The sequence below is a fragment of the Micromys minutus genome (assembly GCF_963924665.1).
Source record: "Micromys minutus genome assembly, chromosome: 4".
Taxonomy (NCBI): domain Eukaryota; kingdom Metazoa; phylum Chordata; class Mammalia; order Rodentia; family Muridae; genus Micromys; species Micromys minutus.
The window spans coordinates 13,442,751-13,461,799 of NC_137973.1; the positions used below are offsets into that span (position 1 = coordinate 13,442,751).

Genomic DNA, 19,049 nt, shown 5'->3' on the forward strand with positions numbered 1-19,049 from the left:
GTGCGCGTATGCCGCGCACTCACACTCACACACACACACACACACACACACACACACTCACAGTGATGTTGATACAGCATGAACTTATCAGGAATGGTTTTATGTCTGTTTACTGTGCTGCTTCAGAGGAAACTTCAGTTCAAAGTGAGCTGGAGGTGTATTGTTCTCATTTCATAGAATAAATAAGTAACAAGAACACCACCACCAAGGGCTGTACATGTTAAGACCTTTTTCAAATGATACTCTTAATTTTTTTGTTTAGAAATAACATTATGATGTAGGATTGCAGTACAAATGGAACCTTCTCATGAATGTTCCTCTTATTTCCCCGAATATTCAAAATAGTACCATTAAATTCTGATGTAAGAAAAACAGCTTAAATATGAAATACGAGTTTAACATAATTACCATTTGTCCAGAATGAATAGGCATAAAATAGATTGTTGGCCACTTCTAGTACCAAACTCAGTCCTTGGAGTTCCTGCCCTTCATGACCAACTCCAGTCTGTTCATGTAAAAAGCTACAGTATCTCCAAGTTTCCTGAAACAGACTCACTTCACTGCATCTGGGACCCGAGAGATAATTCTAGAGCCACTAGTAGTGAGAACTGACAAAGGGAACAGACAAGCAGAAGTTTTTGGAACTGGACTAAATATGGTTCTTTGGTGAAAAGGGATTCCTAAATAACCTTTATATTTTCATTATTTAGTAAAATCCAAACCAAACCAGACCTAACAGCTAAACAACATACACCATCCTGAGCACAAGTGCAGAGCCTCTGTGTTATATTTCAGTTCATGTGCATTGCTTTTCCCCATAAGAACGTCACAGGTAGCATACAACAATGTTTAAATGAATAAAGAATGTAAGTTCAGCCTTGCTAACAATTTTTAAGTACCAAGATTAGTAAAACAAAACAAACACAGGAACCTATTCCTATTAAATTCTATTCTTAGTCGTATTTACCAGTTTTAAACTTTCATTTTAGTTATCCCAAGTTCTTCCCATTACAAGACAGTAACCTTATAAATCATTCTTATTATTTCTCATCCTGAAATAAAATGGAAATAAAGAACCTAAAAACAAGCAAACAAAATCCAAATTTCAACAGTAATTTATACAAAAGTAAAATTAAATACTAAACGGTAAACAATTATAAAGTCTAATATCTTGTCTGTATTATGGCCACTAGAATGTTTATTGTTGTTGCTGTTATTTTTTAGATTCAAAAGGCACACCCTTTATTTGATTTTACATTATTCGGTGTCCTTAAGACGGGTCATATTAAGTACCCTTGGCTATCCTGGGACTCATTTGGTAGCCCAGGCCCATCACTAGCTCAGAGACCTGCCTGCTTGTGCAGTATACACACCTCCATGTCCAGCAACAGTCCATTCTTAATGAGATTCTCCAAGTACAGGGATTTCCAACACTGCCTAACTCTGCTTTACATCCAAAGAAGACCAAAGAGGCCGACATACTTTTAGCAGACAGTAAATCTTCCTCTTTAAAAGTTTTAGCTCCCAAGTGATGGGAGAAATGAACCATCACCAACTATTTCAGAGCTTATTAGCAACACTGATTCCTAAGACTACTCATTCAGAATCCAGATGAGTCTCATGAAAAGAGGGGCCTGGGGATCCCTGCTATGTACAAAAAAAAAGTCCAGCCGCTATGGCCAGGACACACACAGGTAAGATGATGTCACATAAAGTATTTGGAAAGAGTATATAGCACATTTTATAGAGTTCTACTTATCACATTTGTTTTCTCCATCAGAGACAGCTGGTGATGCTATATCCTTTCTGAGTACTTTAGTATTCTAAAATTCTAACATTTCCATTATAGTACAGCTCCAGAAAATAAAACCCTCAACAGGTCATGAGAATTATTTAAGTCTAGCTTAGACATCTTCCCCAAGAGCTGTTTGACTGAAAGTTCTGAATGGACACATTGTTTTCTCTTCCTAATCATCAAGAGTCTCACTAGTTAGGCCACTAGAAAAACTAGCTCCCTAGCCTCAGGCCACAAACTGTCCAGACCACAGTACAGCCATTTCACAAAGTACAGTGCTTTAATCTGTCCCCTGATCTTCACACCTGTTAGGGTATATGAAAATGATATAGCCACTAAAGACCCAAAATTTCCTAAAAGTTTTGAGAAGAGGAAGACAAGAGGAATATGTTAGCAGGAAATTCTACTTAGATTTAAAAAAAAAAAAAAAAAAAAGCTTCAAAATATACTTTATATTAGCAAGTTTAGGAATTGCTGTATTTAGAAACATAAACAAGTACCTTGCTAATAGCAAGAAATCTGTAGTTCCTTGGCACTACACTGCCATGTGCATTTATATATGTGCATACGTATATCTTTAATAAGATCAAGTGGTTTGTATAGACAGCTATGGGAGGAAAGTGAGGACAGTCTGCAACATAGGCCACAATTCTGTTATATGTTAAATCATGTTGTGTGTGAACAAGTCAGCTCACCTCTACCAACTAGATTCTTCTTTAACTTAGATAACTAGGCATTATACTGAAAAGAGATTGAGTTAAAAATAGGGTACTTTATAAACAAAACTTTAATGGATCTATATTAAATTTGATGTTATTAGGCATTGTACTTTAAACATTTTTCCAGAAAACTAAACGTGTCCTAATGACATCTCATTTCACTGGAGAGCCCAGGCTATTTAATCAAATCTAAAGAGCACTCATTTGTTGAACCACATTTTCCAGACACCTCTGTGCTGAAATAACCCCCTCTCTCTTTCCAAATTGAGTATCTCACATATAGTGTTATAGTAAAGCAAAGCTAATTGGAGAACTGGTATCCAGAAATGGGAGATGTTGATGATAGCTATTTATGAGATAATGTGGAACAGTCTTTGGGGTTGGTTTTGCAGGGAGAGCCTGAAAAAAGTTCAGAAGCAACCGAGACTGAATGACATATAAAGGGGAAGAATATACGTAATATAAAGGAGGATGGTTAAGTCACATCAGAAAACAAGCTGCATAAACAAAGTCAGGCTGATGAGGGTTTCCATGGAAATGTAGACTACACTGGCAACTGTCACAGCATTGAGGGGGAGGCAGGGGGCAAAGTGTTTGTCTACTCTCTGGCATTTTGAGCAGAACCATGTTTAAATATGAACAGGCAAGTTTATCTGGAAAGGAAATCTAGGGGCAGCAAAGCAAGTCGAAAAGTGATATAATAATATAGTAGATATTACCAGTGGACAAACTTTATAATGACAATCATAAGCAAAGGGAGCAGAATGAAAATTTCCTAGCCTAGCCCCCTAAAAATGCACCTGTTAAGATGCCAGAGGGTGTGTTAGCTAGGCTAGCAAGAATTTACAAAAAGAAGAGGAAGAGGGAGAGGAGGATCTGACAGTTTTTACCAGGAGAGAAGAATGATGCCTCGGGACAATTCGTGATACAAACCACCACACTCATCAACTGCTCAAAGGCTTAGAACAGCAGACATTTTAGGCAATGCAGATCAGAATCCTGGGAGAAGAGCATCCTGCCATCCCCTGACTGTCCAAGGTAAAGAATAGTTTTCCTAGAAATCATTTCCAATTTCAGACAAGCAGAAACACAAAGGCAGCATCCCTGTTTCCAGCAGGCCCTGGTGGTACAGCTTGGGCTAGTGGCAGACCATGCCATCTTCCATCTGATGCTGATTTTTCAGGAACGCAGAGTAAAAGACTAAGTCATGTAGATTTTCACCCACATCACTAGTATACAGTAGGGTTGTAGTCCTGGAAATTTACTCCAAATGAGCAAACTGTGAGCTGTAGGATTGAAGCTTTATTTTACAGCGGAGAACTGACACGTAGTGCTCATCGGATAAAAACTAAGGGAAGTGTGAAAGTCACTCTAAGAAAGTAGCCATAGGGGCACTGTAACAAGGAGTTAAGAGTCGAACTGCCCAACCCTCAGAAAAGTCTGTATTCTGCCAGTGTGCCCTAAGTAGAGCCTGAAAGCTTTAGAATTTGATGTCTGCCTTGCTGACTGACCACTCCTTTCAGATTCCTGATTTCTCCCCTTTGGAATGGTAATGGGTACCTCTTCCATGTTCCACTACTGCATTTTAGAATGGCTTTCTTTTGGATTTTTTACAGGGGCTTGAAGCTAAGTTATATTGAGTCGCTCGGAACTCTGGACTCGGCAACTCTTAGAAATTGACTGAATGAGTTTTACATCATGACATGGAGATAAACCTTGATAGGATAGAAGTTAAATCCTGTCATTTGGAACTTCCATGTGTTTCAGACTCATATGCTGAAGGCTTTGTTTCCAAAAAGGTGCTACGAAGAATAGGAAGAAACTTTTTTAAGTGGAACTGGTTCAAAAATCTTTGGTCAAAGGTATTATGGCCTTCAATATTTTAAAATACTAAGCCTTTTCCTTTAGTGGTGAGTGACTCTGTTTCTGCCCCGATGGGTTCTATTTCCAAAACAATGGGGTCACCTGACCATGGACTGCAGTCAAGTTGTTTATCTCAGGTATTTTGTTATAGACAATGAAAGTTATCAGACTTCCATGTTAATAATGCCTACAGGAAAACAGGGTTTGGAGTTCTGCATATATTCTTGGGAACATCCTGAGAACCGACACTCAAAAACAATGTTTTACTCTATAAATGCTAACAGCAACAGTGAAAATACAGTTTATTATTACTGACAGGACAACATATGGGGCATAGTAATTAATATTAGCTATTATGGTCAAGTGGAGAAATGTGTATGCAATTTGGAATGAAGTCAGGCAGCCTCCATAACCAAATCTCCAGGGTATCAAGGACCCAAGAATGGGAAAGCTGGTAAAAATAATGGTGTGAAACCTTTTTAGGACAGCAGAACTTCCTTTTCCAAACAAAACTTCCCCACCTGTGTGTGTGTGTGTGTGTGAGAGAGAGAGAGAGAAAAATATTAAACTATTCTTTCCTTTAATGAATTAAGCATTTAAAACCCAGTAGTGTTGCAGTAAATATTAAAAAAAATATATTAATCAGTTTATCGCTTTACCGGCCCTAAGGTCTCACTCCTCTGACTCAACCCTGATACAGAGCCACACACCTCTGGAACCCAGTCTGAGCCACCACAGCCCAACTTGTCCGCGCAACTCCCTTCTCTTGGAAGTTTACTGCTGCCTGTTCTCCTCTGTCCCACAAACACAACTCTACAGCTCGATAGCTTTTCTTACAGCTTTATATATTCAACTCTCAATCCACAAACCTTGCACAAGACCGCTTCAAATAGACAAAGATACAAACTGCCCTTCTATATGAGATACTAGACCTATAAAATCCTTAATGTTCATAGCTTTTTAACACCAATCAATATCACCTGGGTCTAGCTGGTCCTTGGGAAGCTCCACATTGCCAAGACCTTCCACTCAGTCCTCTGACCTCCTCCTCCGAACTCCTCACACCTCTCTACCTCCCTAGCCCCTCCTAGTCACTGGCTTTCCTTTTATTTTACTAATTAAAATGGGAAGGTTCAGTTGGAGTCTCTAGGCAGCCCTTCTTGAGGAAGTGGAATTAACATTAAAATGCAAACAACTTCAGGACAAACCTCCAGTAGTGCCCATCTCTCAAAAGTCCTGACATATTAGATCTAGATCTCCTCTCAAAATGAAAATTCATTATTCTATAGAACAGTCACTAACACAAGCATTATAAACAATACATAAATGAGCAGATAGTGGTCAAACATGCCATTTTCAAAACTTTCTCATTTGCCAAAAGTTACTTTGGCCATCAAATTCATTCTACTCACGGGTAATTATTTCAGTTTGAAGATAGAAAAAGAGTTTGGTCATCAAACGAACTTTAAGCAATGGAATTAAAATTATTACTTTTGGGGCTTAAGAGTACTGGCTGCTCTTCTGAAGAACCTGGGTTCAATGCCCAGCACCCACATGGTGGCTAACAACCCAGAAAATGCAAAGACTTCTGGCCTCTGTGGGTACTCCACACACATAATACAGATATATGCACAGGAAAAATATTCACCCATATATACATAAATAAAAAAAATCACACAACCTATATTTGAACACAGGTTAGCTTAGTAAAGGAAGCTGTGTCCTAGAAGCAAGTTGAGTAGCACAGAAAAAACAAGACATGATCAAAGTCATAACAGTACAGCAGAGGTAAAATCTAGAGTGATTCAAAGCTGACAGAGAACTGGAGATCAGTTGGGTGATGGGAATATGGAAAACAGCAAATGGCTTCTACAGTATTTGGGGGAAAAAATCACTCTTTTAGGGAATAATACAATTTTCTTATGGCAATTCTGTTGATTTCTTACTCCACTGGCTAAACAGAACTCAAACATAAACAAAAATAAACTTGCCCTCTTGAACATGCTCTTCTTCTGGCTATAAAGTTCTCGTGTGGGCGCTCATAAGTTAAGTGCCTAACTGAGCAGTCACTTAGTGTTTAATTGAGGAGCATGGCAGTTTTCCTTTTCATTAGCATCTGTGATCTCTCTTTTTAACTTTAAAATTATCTTAAAAATTCAGGTAAATAAGCTCTTGAAAGCATGATTGTGTTCTCTAAACTTACTCTCAGACCATTCTGGACCATGTCTACTTTAGTGTTCCAAATCCCTCATCCGATTTACCCTTTCATTTAAAACCTCCAAAACAGGTGAGATTTTCTACAATGTAAAACAAAAACACCACAAGGTATGCTAAATGCTGATGGAATCTGTGGCAGCAAAGAACAAATGGCCTCTGGCTCTCTAACTCTAGGTGCTAAATGGGCACAAAGGTCTCTGGATGATGCCATTAAACCTTACCTCTTACTCCTAACAGACCTCAAATACAAATGATCTTAGTTATAAGAAGGCAAAGGAGTAGCTGTCTATATGATATTTAGACTCCCTTCTGTAGCCTTTACTTTGTAAAACTGTTCATTCATTTGTAAGAACATCTATAAAATTTCATACTATCAAACTGTCAATTTTAGCATTGATAAAAGCATCCTTCAAAGCACGTGCATTTTTGAAAGAAAAGGCCATGGTATTATTCAAAGTCTTTTGGAATTAAATTAAGAAAGCCTTGAAACAATTTAAAGTGCCAAAGAGAGCCATTGCTGCCTAGAGGCCAGGTCTGACTCATTTAACATTTTCAAGAACCTTTTGTTGTATAACCTTACATAAGTATGAGAAGGCAGCAAGGGTGTAACTTTTTAGGGTTTTGTCATTTCTTCAATCCAATCACAGCTGGATTCCAGGTCATCCAAATTAAGACAGGATGGCAGAATGGGACAAAAAGAGCCATTTAAGTGCCAAGAGCCAGATGGCAAGTTAGAGAAAGCATGGTTGTCCCTCTATATAGTATGGCTTCTAATTACCCAACAAAAATCTGTACAAAGTGCTATGTATTAAATTGTCTAAGTGCCAAAGAAATGATCTTCACATTTCCTTTTCTCTCCACCTCCAGAAGTTAACATTCCCTAAAGGAATTGTCCACTTTTTGATTTCTGAATTCCTGTCACAGAACTCTGCATAGTCTAAGTCAGAAATAGTGTAAGTTGAAGATACAGTGAAGTCAGTCAATCCAAGCCTTTGAAAATGAATGGAACTGCAGCAACAGTCACGGAAGAACAGAGTATTCCTTAGCAAGCCACAACCACTCTGGAAATCAGTCTGTAGGTTCCTCAGAAAATTGTACATAGTACTATCTAAGGACCAAGCTATACAGCTCTTGGGCATATACCCAAAAGATGCTCCAACACAAAACAAGGACACATGCTCCACCATGTTCATAGCAGCCTTATTTATAATAGCCAGAAGCTGGAAAGAACCCAGATGTCCTTCAACAGAGGAACAAATACAGAAATTGTGATGCATTTACACAATGGAGTACTACTCAGCTATTAGAAACAATGACTTCATGAAATTCCTAAGCAAATGGATGGCACTAGAAGCTACCATTCTGAGTGAGGTAACCCAGTCACAAAAGAACATTAATGGTATGTACTCACTGATAAGCATATACTAGCCCAAAAATAGCTTGGAATACCCAAGAAACAATTCACAGACCTTATGAAACTCAAGGAAGAAGAAAGGCAAGAATGTGGATGCCTCAGTCCTTATAAGGGAGAACAAAACAAGCAGAAGAACAAATACAAGGACAAATAGAGGAGCAGGGATTGAAGAAAAGATTATTCAGAGACTGCCTCACCTGGGGATCCACCACATATGCAGCCACCAAACCCAAGCACTATTGCTGATGCCAAGAAATACTTACTGGCAGGAGCCAGATATGGATGCCTCCTCAGAGGCTCAGCCAGAGTCATTGCCAGAATCATAAAGATACAGCTGAGGATGCTTGCAGCTAACCATAGGTCTGAACACAGGGACCCCAATCAAGGTGCTAAAGAAAAAAGTGAAGGAGTTGAAAGGGTCTGCAACCCCATAGGAAGAACAACATTATCAACCAACCAAACCCCCCAGAGCTCCCAAGGACTGAACACCAACCAATGAATACACATGGAGAGACACATGTCTCCAGTTGCATATATAGCAGAGGATAGAATTTTCTGGTATCAATGGGAAGAGAGGCCTTTGGTTCAGTGAAAGCTCATTTTCCCAGTGTAGGGGAATGCTAAATTGCTGAGGTGGGAGATGGTGGCTGGAAGAGAGAACACCTTCATGGAAACAAGGGAAGGGGGAGGGGGCATGGGAATAATATTTAAAATGTAAATACAGAAAATATCCAATTAAAAAAAAAGAGAGCCATGGTCACAAGTTTCCTCATACACCAGTCCCAGACCAAGATAAGAAAATGGCCTGCCATTCCCCTGTCAAACTCAGTCATAGTCAATTTGAGCAGTTCCCAGCACTAATTTTGAGTTAGGAATTATGACATATAATACCAGGTTAAAGATATTTTCCAACAGTATCTGAAGAGGAAATCGAACACTTAAACTACCAGTCTAAAAGAAAATCTATTTCACTAATGAAGAAAAATTGGATGTAACAAAAGTGGTCTGTTATCTCTGCTGTGTGAGCTTCCGAGTATATTTTAAGTTTAACTCTTTTTAAATAGCAATAATTGTGCCCCAATGACCTTGACATTTGGAGGACAAATTCTCTGTAACTGCAACTCTAAAGCTACAAGCAGGCCTTTAACCATGAACACCATTTTACTGAAATGACTAAAAGCCTGGTATCTCTAGTGAGTCAGCCTGAACTAATTTGCTAATTCTAAGCAAATATGAGTTCTGTGATCTTGAGCAAGTAAGTTAATCTCTCTACATCTTATCTTCCTTGTCCCCAAATTGGGGATAACAGAACACTGACCTTCTATCCTATGGTGGTTGTAAGGACTGTAGGTGGGCATGTGAAATGCTTGGTATACACAACGGCCATATATTAGATTCTCGCTCATTCCTACGTAGACAATTTCACACATAAAAAAACACATTCAACTAATATGTAGGTGAATGAAGCAAGGGATCATTACTATGGAATTTAATTTTACCTATTGTAAATTTGTTCCCAAGGGACCATCCTGACTGAAGAAAGGGAGACTGACTTCTAGTGCTTACCCAGTAATTCAGTGTAAGCCAATGATTATAAAAGTCCTTGTGCCTGCTTACAGTAACACCAGACTGTAAGCAACTACAAAAGGAGATTAAATAAATTCTAATCACTTTTGGGTAGTTTAAATAAATGCCTTCCCATACTGCAAATGTAAAAATGGCCTTGAAAAATAAGACTAATATTGTCATGCCAGCCAAGGTGTATTTTGTAGCTTAAATAAAATTCCTATATTTACATAAAGCTGAATTATGAAATTAATTTCAATTCCAGCAAATAAATTAATTTTAATTATCTTACTAGAAGTGCTTCCATTTTTATTTTTGTGAATGTGTATAAATATTCTATTGCCCAAACCTGAAACTCAGTATTTTAAGTGCAATGAAGTATAAAATTACACCATCTTTTATATATGTCAGAGAAAAATTTTATATACTGGCTTAAAATTCTTAGTAATAAAACTCATTGTAATAACTAACATCCTATCAATACATAAATAATTGCTTGATTTCCTGCAAAGTACATTATGTGAGGTATATATACAGTTTTTATTGAAGATTCATAATATTCAGACTACCTTTCAAAAAGCTTAGCATTTAGCAAAAAACATGGTTAATAATAAACCTAGCACATCACCAAAACTGAAAGCAATCCCAATATTCTAGTAGGAAGTGCACTGGGAAATAAAGAGATGAGTAAAGGTTATATATATAAAACTCAGAGCTGTTAAATGTATTTTATTGTATTAGTATGGTTCTGAGAAAAGTTACCGAGTTTGTCATCTAGACAAAATCTAGCCTATTCTTAACGTTTTGTATGCGAACTTAAAAACGCTTCTGATTATAGAAGTGTCCTATGTTCAAAGTAGTAAAATATTACCTTAAATCCCTCAATAGTAACATTTTTCATGTCAGCATTTCTCTGTGTGGCCCTGGCTGTCCTGGAATTCACTCTGTATACCAGGCTGGCCTCTAACTCAGAGACCTACTTGATGCTCCCTCAGAAGGGCTAGAACTGAAGGCATGGGCTATCACCGCCCTGCTTCAAATATAACTCATAAGGAGTGCAAAAAATAAGCTCCTCGGAAATTAGAAAGTTTGTTTCCCAAATTATCTTCTCTCAAAGCTGTCTTAAATCCTGGGTATAACCACAACACCACCCCAAAACAAACTAAAATCCAAAAAAAAACAGCGGAGACAGGCTGATACTCAAATTTTGTTTCTAGTCCTTCTAATACTTTAGCAATGTCATTGCATTCTTCTCAGTCCAATGAGTAAATTTACTTCTAGTTTTGGTGTCCTTAGCTACAAGGCAAGTGAAATAATTGTTTTGAAGTTAAAATCTAAGGGCAAAACAGAGTCCATTAAAAGCTTCTGTGTTTTGTTATAATGAATCTTATTTGCTTTTTAAAAAACAAGGCAGTAGCAAGGTTTCCAAAATGCTGAGTTACACAGAAATTCTGCTGTAAAAGAAAATAAAACCCCCTTATATTTCCACAAATTACTTATTTAGAATTTAGAGATCTCCAAGAAAAAATACCTTTTACATTATACAATTTACATTAAACTCCTTTCTATCTGTCCTAAATTCTTCAGCTGTAATTCCTTCGAAAAAAAACATACAACTTTCAACTGGATATAAGGAAGATGCTTCATTCATTTCTGTATTTCTGCCCCTAGCACAGTGCTGGCACTATGTTTGAATATATGCATTTATTCATGCACTCTACAAATAGTTACTGAACACTCACTTTATGCAAATTAGTGTAATAGACAGGCTAAGACATAACAAATGAGAAGGCCTTGTTCAGATAACTTTTAGTGAGATGTTAAAATACTGTTAAGACAATATGAAATAATAAGTTCCCACTGTGATAGTGTCAATTGTATTAACTCATAATAAGGGAAAGAATATGAATCTACACTGGTTTAGGGAACGAAGGTTCAGAGAAAGCCAGATTGGACACATCTGGAAAGAAAGATGAAACTGGAAAGGTGGAGAGTTCAAATTTGTAAAATGGCCCCCATACCAGGAAGAAACTTATATGAGAAAAGCAATAGCTAAGGATAAGTTTGGCCATACTCAGGAAATCAAAGACAAATTGATGACATTAAGAGGGGAGTGGCATCTGTACTGGTCAGTCTTTTTCTTATGTAAAATAATCAAAGTTTGAAAGCCATTAAAGATCTACAGTCAAAATACCTGGATTATTTATAGGCTGATCTGTTACAGGTCATATGACCTTGGGAAAGTCACCTAACCAATCCATAACTTTCCCATTCCCTGTAGCCACTCAATTATTCTACTAACCAAGACTACAAAGGTAAATTATATATAGACCCTGTTCTTACAGACTACTCTAAGAGACAGATGCCTGTATAAGGAAGACCTCCAAAGTCCTACATAGGATAGTGTCTCAATGCGGATGCAAAGCTCCTTAGGAGAACAAATGTGGGCACTACAGGTGAAACACCCCATCTGTGAGTTCCAGCTAGAGACTGAAGGGTTTTAAATACAACAGTGACACTGTTCATCTCAGCACTACAACCACAGTGAAGACACAGGACAGTATAATGGACCTCAGAGATACACACATTTGGAGTAGGACTAAATCAAAGACAAAAACTTTGTTATTAAAAAATGCTGCATGCCATTTCAAACTCATTTCCTACCTTTCCCAGTAAAGGTCCATAGTCATCTAGAAAACATACTCAGGCTCTTACTTTACCAGCACTGACTGATATATGGCCCACTGAAATTAATGCTTGCTTTTACTTTATTTCAAAAACAATTAACCTCAGATATTTTCCCTTTTGTTAGTGACATTTTCCTTACTGTGAACTACTCTAAGGATGGTGTTACATTATTCCTGGTTTTGCCTCATTTTATGGTACCACACCTCTCCATTTGCTTTAAAGATTCCTGTAAAGCAGGACCATTTTAACTGGATCCATTGAAGAACAAAGGTTCTTCTGATCCCAGAAAGGGCTTTGCATTAAAACAAACCAAAAAAAAAAAAAAAAAAAAGACCATATTTTAGTATTAATCATGGCAAATAAAGCACACTGAATATGCAGCATATATTTACAGTATATATTATGTATTTATATTTTAATTTACATAGTAAGCCTGCGTTGTTTTTCATTCATTGCAGAAGCCTCATTTTTATCACTCACTAACATTAAGAATGAATTAAAACTCATAGATGATGCCAAGATAAGAAAATATACATGTGTATGTTTTTATTGTCTACACACGGAGTGAAGGAAATGAGGGAAAAGTAAAGATCTCAGACAAAAAAGGGTCAGTACTAGTAATGAACATGTTATAATTTTTCCATGATTCTACACTTAATTTTCACTTAATAAAAGCATTAAAATCTCTAAAATGTTTTTGTTAAGGTTTCACCTGTAGTTTGAAAACGGCTAAGAAAGTAGAAAGGAAAACGGCTATTCTATTAATGACAACACTGAGCTATTCCTAAATATTCTCTGTCTTTAAAAAATGGCACGTGGAAGTTGAGTATTATCATTTAGCATACTCTAGAAAAAGGAGTAAATATCTAAACTACAATAATCCTTCCTGTTTTGACAGAACATTAGAGGGGATGCTTTGGCAAAGCTTTCAGTCCAGTTCAACAAACCAACTCTGCACCTCACAACCGTTTCTGGCAAACAGGCACACTACTTTGCAACTTCTATCTGCTTCCAGTACCCACCTCCCCACTCCCTCTTTCTAAGCAGATTACCTAGTTGGAAGCTGGACTTTCGGAGGACTAGACTCACAAGATCCGTGTGACCTTGGACACGTCATTTGTTTCTTCTGTTTCTCTCTAGCATCCCCAAAGTGAAAGCGCTCTGAGTGCACTTGAGAAGTATACATCCTTCTGACGTATTCAGAGTTCAGAGGCACAAACCTTTCTAGTTAGGAATCACCTCCTTAGAGCGGAAATTGGAACTGAGTAGGAACTGTCAACACTGGCTCTCTTCTTCCCTCAAAGGGCATAACCCCAGACACACCGGCAGCCGACTCCCGGGCACCCACGCTCCCTCCAGGCCTAGCGCAGCTCTAGCCTCACCTGCCCGGGACCCCACCCCACCACATCCGCCCCCTCCGTGTTTGCAGATCCAGGAGGCCGACCTCACCCTTCCCCTCCACCCGCACCCACAGCGGACTTCCTGGAGGCGCCGGGCCGAGCCCGGCAGGCGGTATTTACTAAACCAGCTTTATGCAGCTCCCGTAGGGATCTCGCAGACGCCCAGAGGGCCCCGCTCCCCACCCGTCCGCCCCGCCGGCCAGAGCCCAGCCCCAGCACCGCCGCTTCGGCCCCCGCCTGACCCCAGGCCGCTCTGGCTGCTCGTGGAGCTGTGCGGACCCGAACCGTGAAACCTCGTCTTACCGGCAACTGAGGCACGGACTTCACTTCCCACCTTTGGAGCCCTCTTCAACTCCCGGATCAATTCACTCCGGCGACGCCGGAAGGACCCGAGAGGAACCAGGCGTTGTCCGGAATCCTGCCCAGCAGGAGTCGCGCAAGGCTCGATGGGGATTTGTAGTTCTGCATTCCATTTCCGATAGCACTTTCTGCAATGCTAACACTACATTTCCCAGAAGGCCGTGCGGGAACGCCTTAGGCGATAGGTGGGGATACTTCTAGCAAATAAGAAGAGAGTTCCCTGTCTTTGCGGGAGGAGGGGAGATGAAGGGAGAGAGTGCCCAGAAACGGAGGGAGGGCGGAGACGACTCTCACCTGCACCAATCAGAATGTGAAGAGAGCCCACAGCTCCGAGCCCACCGATGGGCGGTGCCGCGGATGGGTGTAAGGAAAAGGGCGGAGCTCCAGAGGTAGCCAGCGAAGGGAGGCTGAGCTGGGTCCACTGGGAGCTGGGAGGGACACTCTGGGGACTAGATGAGTGGGTGGGTGGGCTCCGCCTAGTCCGAAGCAACAGTTCGCCTGCCCCCTACCCAGGACAACCCACTTTGTTGTTCACTGGGCCAGTCCAGTGAGAGAGCTAAGCCGGACCTGAGGAAGGTCCAGGTACGATGCGGGAGGGGAGGATGTTGGAGATGAAGCAACCCGAGTGCCAGCAGCTTAGAGGCTCTTGCCCCAGTACCGCTCTGCGCCTAGGCTGCGCAGACGGCAGGGGGTGGAGCCGCAGCCAGAGTTTCGGCCAATTAGAGGTGGGGAAGGCGGAGTTTAAATCTCAGAAGAAGCCCAGGCTGAGCCTGGGCTATAGTTTCCCCGGAGAGAGGCAAGAGCTGCATCCTGAGCGATCGCAGCCTGCCCAGCATCCTCTCCAGCTTCCCGAACCCAGATTGCAGGTGTGAGGGAGGTAAGCGGGGCGCCACTTAGGAGCAACAGCACACCACCCGGGGAAGAAGGCATCGGACAATAGGAACGCCAAGGCACAGGCGAAAGAGTGCTATGTTGACTTAGGATAGTGATGCAAACCTTTTCAGGGGAATGGTATACAATTATGGACTTTGGTAGGGAGAAAAAAAAAAAAAAAAAAAAAGGTAACTACGCTTGGATTATTAAGGGCGCGGTTAGAGATTTCTTTTTGAGTTGCACCATTAAAACTGGTCGGGGAGATCCCAAGATTGAAGCCCTGCTAATTGAATACCAGGTGAACGGTGTTAAGCTAGATGCGTAGCGGGTAAAAAGCAAAAATGGCATTGATATAGAATCACTTCAGAACTGTTTCACTGGGAAATTAACTTTGTCCTCTTCAGTGCCTGCCGCTTGTGTTGGTTTATCAGATTGTCCTGCCAGGGACCAGTTATCCAAGGCGGTTGTATTGCAGGTTCTTGGGATTGCAAACGATCTGGATTAAAGAAGGAAATAGTAAGATAGGATGAGTTTTTGAGTAAACCATTCCTAAGTATAACTTTTACCAGTAATAATGAGAAAATAAATTGAAACGGGTGGGTATTTAGCTTTCCTTCCTGCTGGCGCTGGAATATTGAAACAAAGGCCTGGATTTAGCCTACAACAGGACCATATGGTGTACTTCATCGCTGCTCCTTATTCTCCCATTTGTGTCCGGTAACGGTTGTTCGTTTTTTAAAGACAGGAGTACAAGGGAAGCTATGTGGAAGAGCTTTCCTCTGTTGAAGAGGGTATTGTGTAAAATGATAGCCTTTAGCATGCTGTAGTGGGTCCTCAGTTTAGAGGTATATAGTATCACAAAATAATAGTTCATTCTCACTGTGTGTATACTCTTTTGAATGTTAGTTTAATACCTACCGGTGGAATTATTCTGAAATACTTGGGGAAAATAATAGTCCTACCTCTGTGAAGCTATGACAGATTACAGCCTTTCGGTTTGGAAAAGTAGTGAAATCCTACCTGCTCCACTCATTTTCTGGCTATATAGAGTCCCAGATTATATTCTTGTTAATCATAGTAGCATATTGCAGCATATTTTGCTCTAAAGTGGCTTTGTTGTGACAGCTGACTATTCCATAGGTTGTCAGAATACTTTAGATTTTTTGAAGGGTCAATAAGATCCAGAAATTACTTCTAATTTTTCTTTTATTGGCATGCTATTCTGGTTTACTTTGGAATTTTGTTTTTGCAGTGCACACAAGATGCTTTCTAAACCTGAAGTGGCTCAGAGGCATTCTCACCATTACTTAACGTTCTGTCCTACTAAGTGCTGGTATTGATAGGAGATGTCCTTCTCTCCCACATTCTCACACACCAAAGAATTGGGTATCTTTAAAAAATAAAACAAAGAAGTATCTAGGCTTAGACTGAACTGATCATGTAAGTATGAGAAAAAGCTACAGAAGCCACTAAACTCAGCCACAGTAAGGACGGATGTTGTCGTTGGTACATTACTGAAACCTATTAATCGGCTCAGCCCTCCGGCTGATCTGATCTCCAAACAATGCTTTTGGGAGAGGAAATGTGATCTGGTGGCTTAATAAAACTCGGAAAAGGTTGTGCTAGCCCTTGTTTTGTGTGATGTAGGTGCCTGGTCCTGAGTCAGAGTCTTAGATGCTCAGGCTCTATGCTGATTCATTTGGAACCTGAATACCTGTTGTCTCTGGTGATCCCTCCACAAAGCAATAGTAGTTAATTATGTGACTGGCAATGAATTTCTTTCAGAGCCTTCATTGAAGGGGCCCTTTGAAAGAATTTTGATGGAAATCAGTCAATAACAAAGAAAATAAATGGATAGAAAATAATTTGCATGAAAGCAGCTGAAATGAAGTATTTTTTTTTAATTTCATCTAAATATCAATAGTAGGCTCTGAGATATCCTAAGACTACAATTAAGAGTGAATGAGGTTTCTATTTTAAAATACCTAACGTTCCCCTGTTTGTGAGATGAGAACCATGTAAGAATGTCAGTGGACTGGGTTCTTGTGTTGTTTGGGTAATAAGAAGACTGTGTTTCTATATGAGAGCAAATTATTAGTTTATCTTACTTGGACAATCATCTTCACCTTTCACTCTTTATCCATTTGAATTGACATTTATATCAATTTCAAATAACCTGAGGTCTTTTCTTGGTTAGTGTTGGGAAAGGTCATTCAATTAATACAAAAATATCAGCTATGATATAAAGCAGCTTGTTTATCTGACCTGGGGAAACTGCTTAGGGGATGACTCCCTTCTAGCCAAAAGACTTGGTTAATTTCAAATGATATTATCTTTGGCTCTCTCTTTAAATTTAAAATGCTGATTCCAAGCCTATGGAGCGAAAGAAAATTGGCTGGAATGCATCTGTTGCAGGAGGTTTGGAGACTGTCCTTCACACAACAGAGAAAGCACTTATGGGTTCAAGATCGAATGGTTTGGGAGTGAGTTGGCGACCAGGAAATAGATATTTATAAAAATACTTGAGAAACATACCCATGACCTCAGAGAAAAGATACTTGATATTTTGTGTTAAATTCATATAACTGAGAGGACAGCCTTCCTTTCTCAATGACTGATTTCTTTCTACAGACATATATCCATAATGCAAACATGACGTTTTTTCTATTTGGGAGTCACTAAAGTCATTAATACATTAAATTTTAAACCACTATAGGTTATAAAACCAGAGAAAATACATTGATGGTATTATTTTAAGAAAAATTTTAAGGAGACTGAAAAGTAAAGTGATATTTATCCCCTTACTTAAACATACAATCACTTTAAACAACAACCAATTTATTTAGATCTACCAAAACCTTTTAAGGTTAAATACTGGCTTGGGAATCTGGAGCAATTGCTTATTCAAATAAGGATTTTTTTGCCCTTTTACTTTTGCAGGTAACATTTGGGCAATTCTGGTTTTTGTTTTGTTTTGTTTTCTATTTTCGTAGGTTGTATAAATAATCATTTTCATAAATGTAGAGCAAGATATTTTTATTGTCATGGTCAATATTAAGATTAGAAGCTAGGTCCACAAGCAAGATAAACATGTACTCTACAGCCAAACTATTAACTTACTAAACTTGAAATTTGAAATCTTCTCAGTATTTTGTTTGTTTATTTCTTAGGATGTTACTAATTATTTAGGCTGCTCTTGAAAATTTTTTTTTCCCTGCCTTAACTTCTCCAGTAGTTGAGTATTTGGGCCCAGATCCATACCTAGGCTTTGAGAACATTAGGCTCTCTAGACCAGGCTCTTCTCTTTAATCTCTTGTTGATCTTGAGCAGATTCTATCAAGGTCAGTAGTCAGAAGCTGCACTGTGACTACTGCTTCGGTTTAAAATGTTGCCCAGTACTGTAATTGGTACAATGGGATAGTTGTGTTTTCATAAATAAGACAAAATTCTACCACATGGTGACTGTATAAGTTAGTTATTTTGAAAATGACTTTGTTCTGTTTAACTATTCAGAAGTTTTTATTGGAACTCGATTTCATTCACACTTTGTAGGCTGCAGGATTGTGTCTACAGTTTCTAAATTCGTTCCAAGAAAGTGATTGAGTTGTGAAGCATGGCTGTGCCAGGACATGCTACCAAGGTAGACATTTCCCAGCCAGGAAAGCCTGTGGCTCACCTCCATTTGAGGAATGTCTTTGCTGATGTCTTCCTTTTAAAACCAAATTTCACTGTGTAAAGTCTGGATTTGTTCTCTAGTTTCTCTAGTTACTTTTTCAGTTCACCCCCCCCCCCCCAAAAAGGAAAGACATCCTACCTCATTATTTAAACATTTGTAGACTCTGGCTTTCAATGCTTTAAACTTGGCATTTTACCAAAAAAAAATTACTTGGGTTTGTGTCAGAATTACAAATTTAGTAAGATTTTATCTTTTATTATTAGACACTTGGTAAATGCTCATTAATTTATAAACTGTTCTTTGATAATGATGTTTATAACAGCAACAATGTAGCTGTTTTTTTTGTTTGCTTCTAGCCAGCATTTACTAACAAACTGATGGTTATATGTTAGCTTGCAAGTGATGACTAACCCTCCTCATTTCTGAGATACTGCTTAGCGCTCTACTTTGTGTTGTTAGCTGACTTCATAACTGGCCC

The 19,049-nt window shown here is 39.2% G+C and overlaps 1 protein-coding gene across 1 annotated transcript in view; it reads right to left on the reverse strand.

Moving 5' to 3' along the window:
- The window catches only part of PDCD10 (programmed cell death 10), a 40,496-nt gene extending 26,428 nt beyond the window's left edge, over positions 1-14,068 (reverse strand). Inside the window, exon 1 of the mRNA XM_080915148.1 lies at positions 13,966-14,068. The gene's annotated coding sequence lies outside the window, so the exon portion shown is untranslated. The remainder of the gene's footprint in view (positions 1-13,965) is intronic.
- Between the last annotated feature and the right edge of the window lie 4,981 nt (positions 14,069-19,049).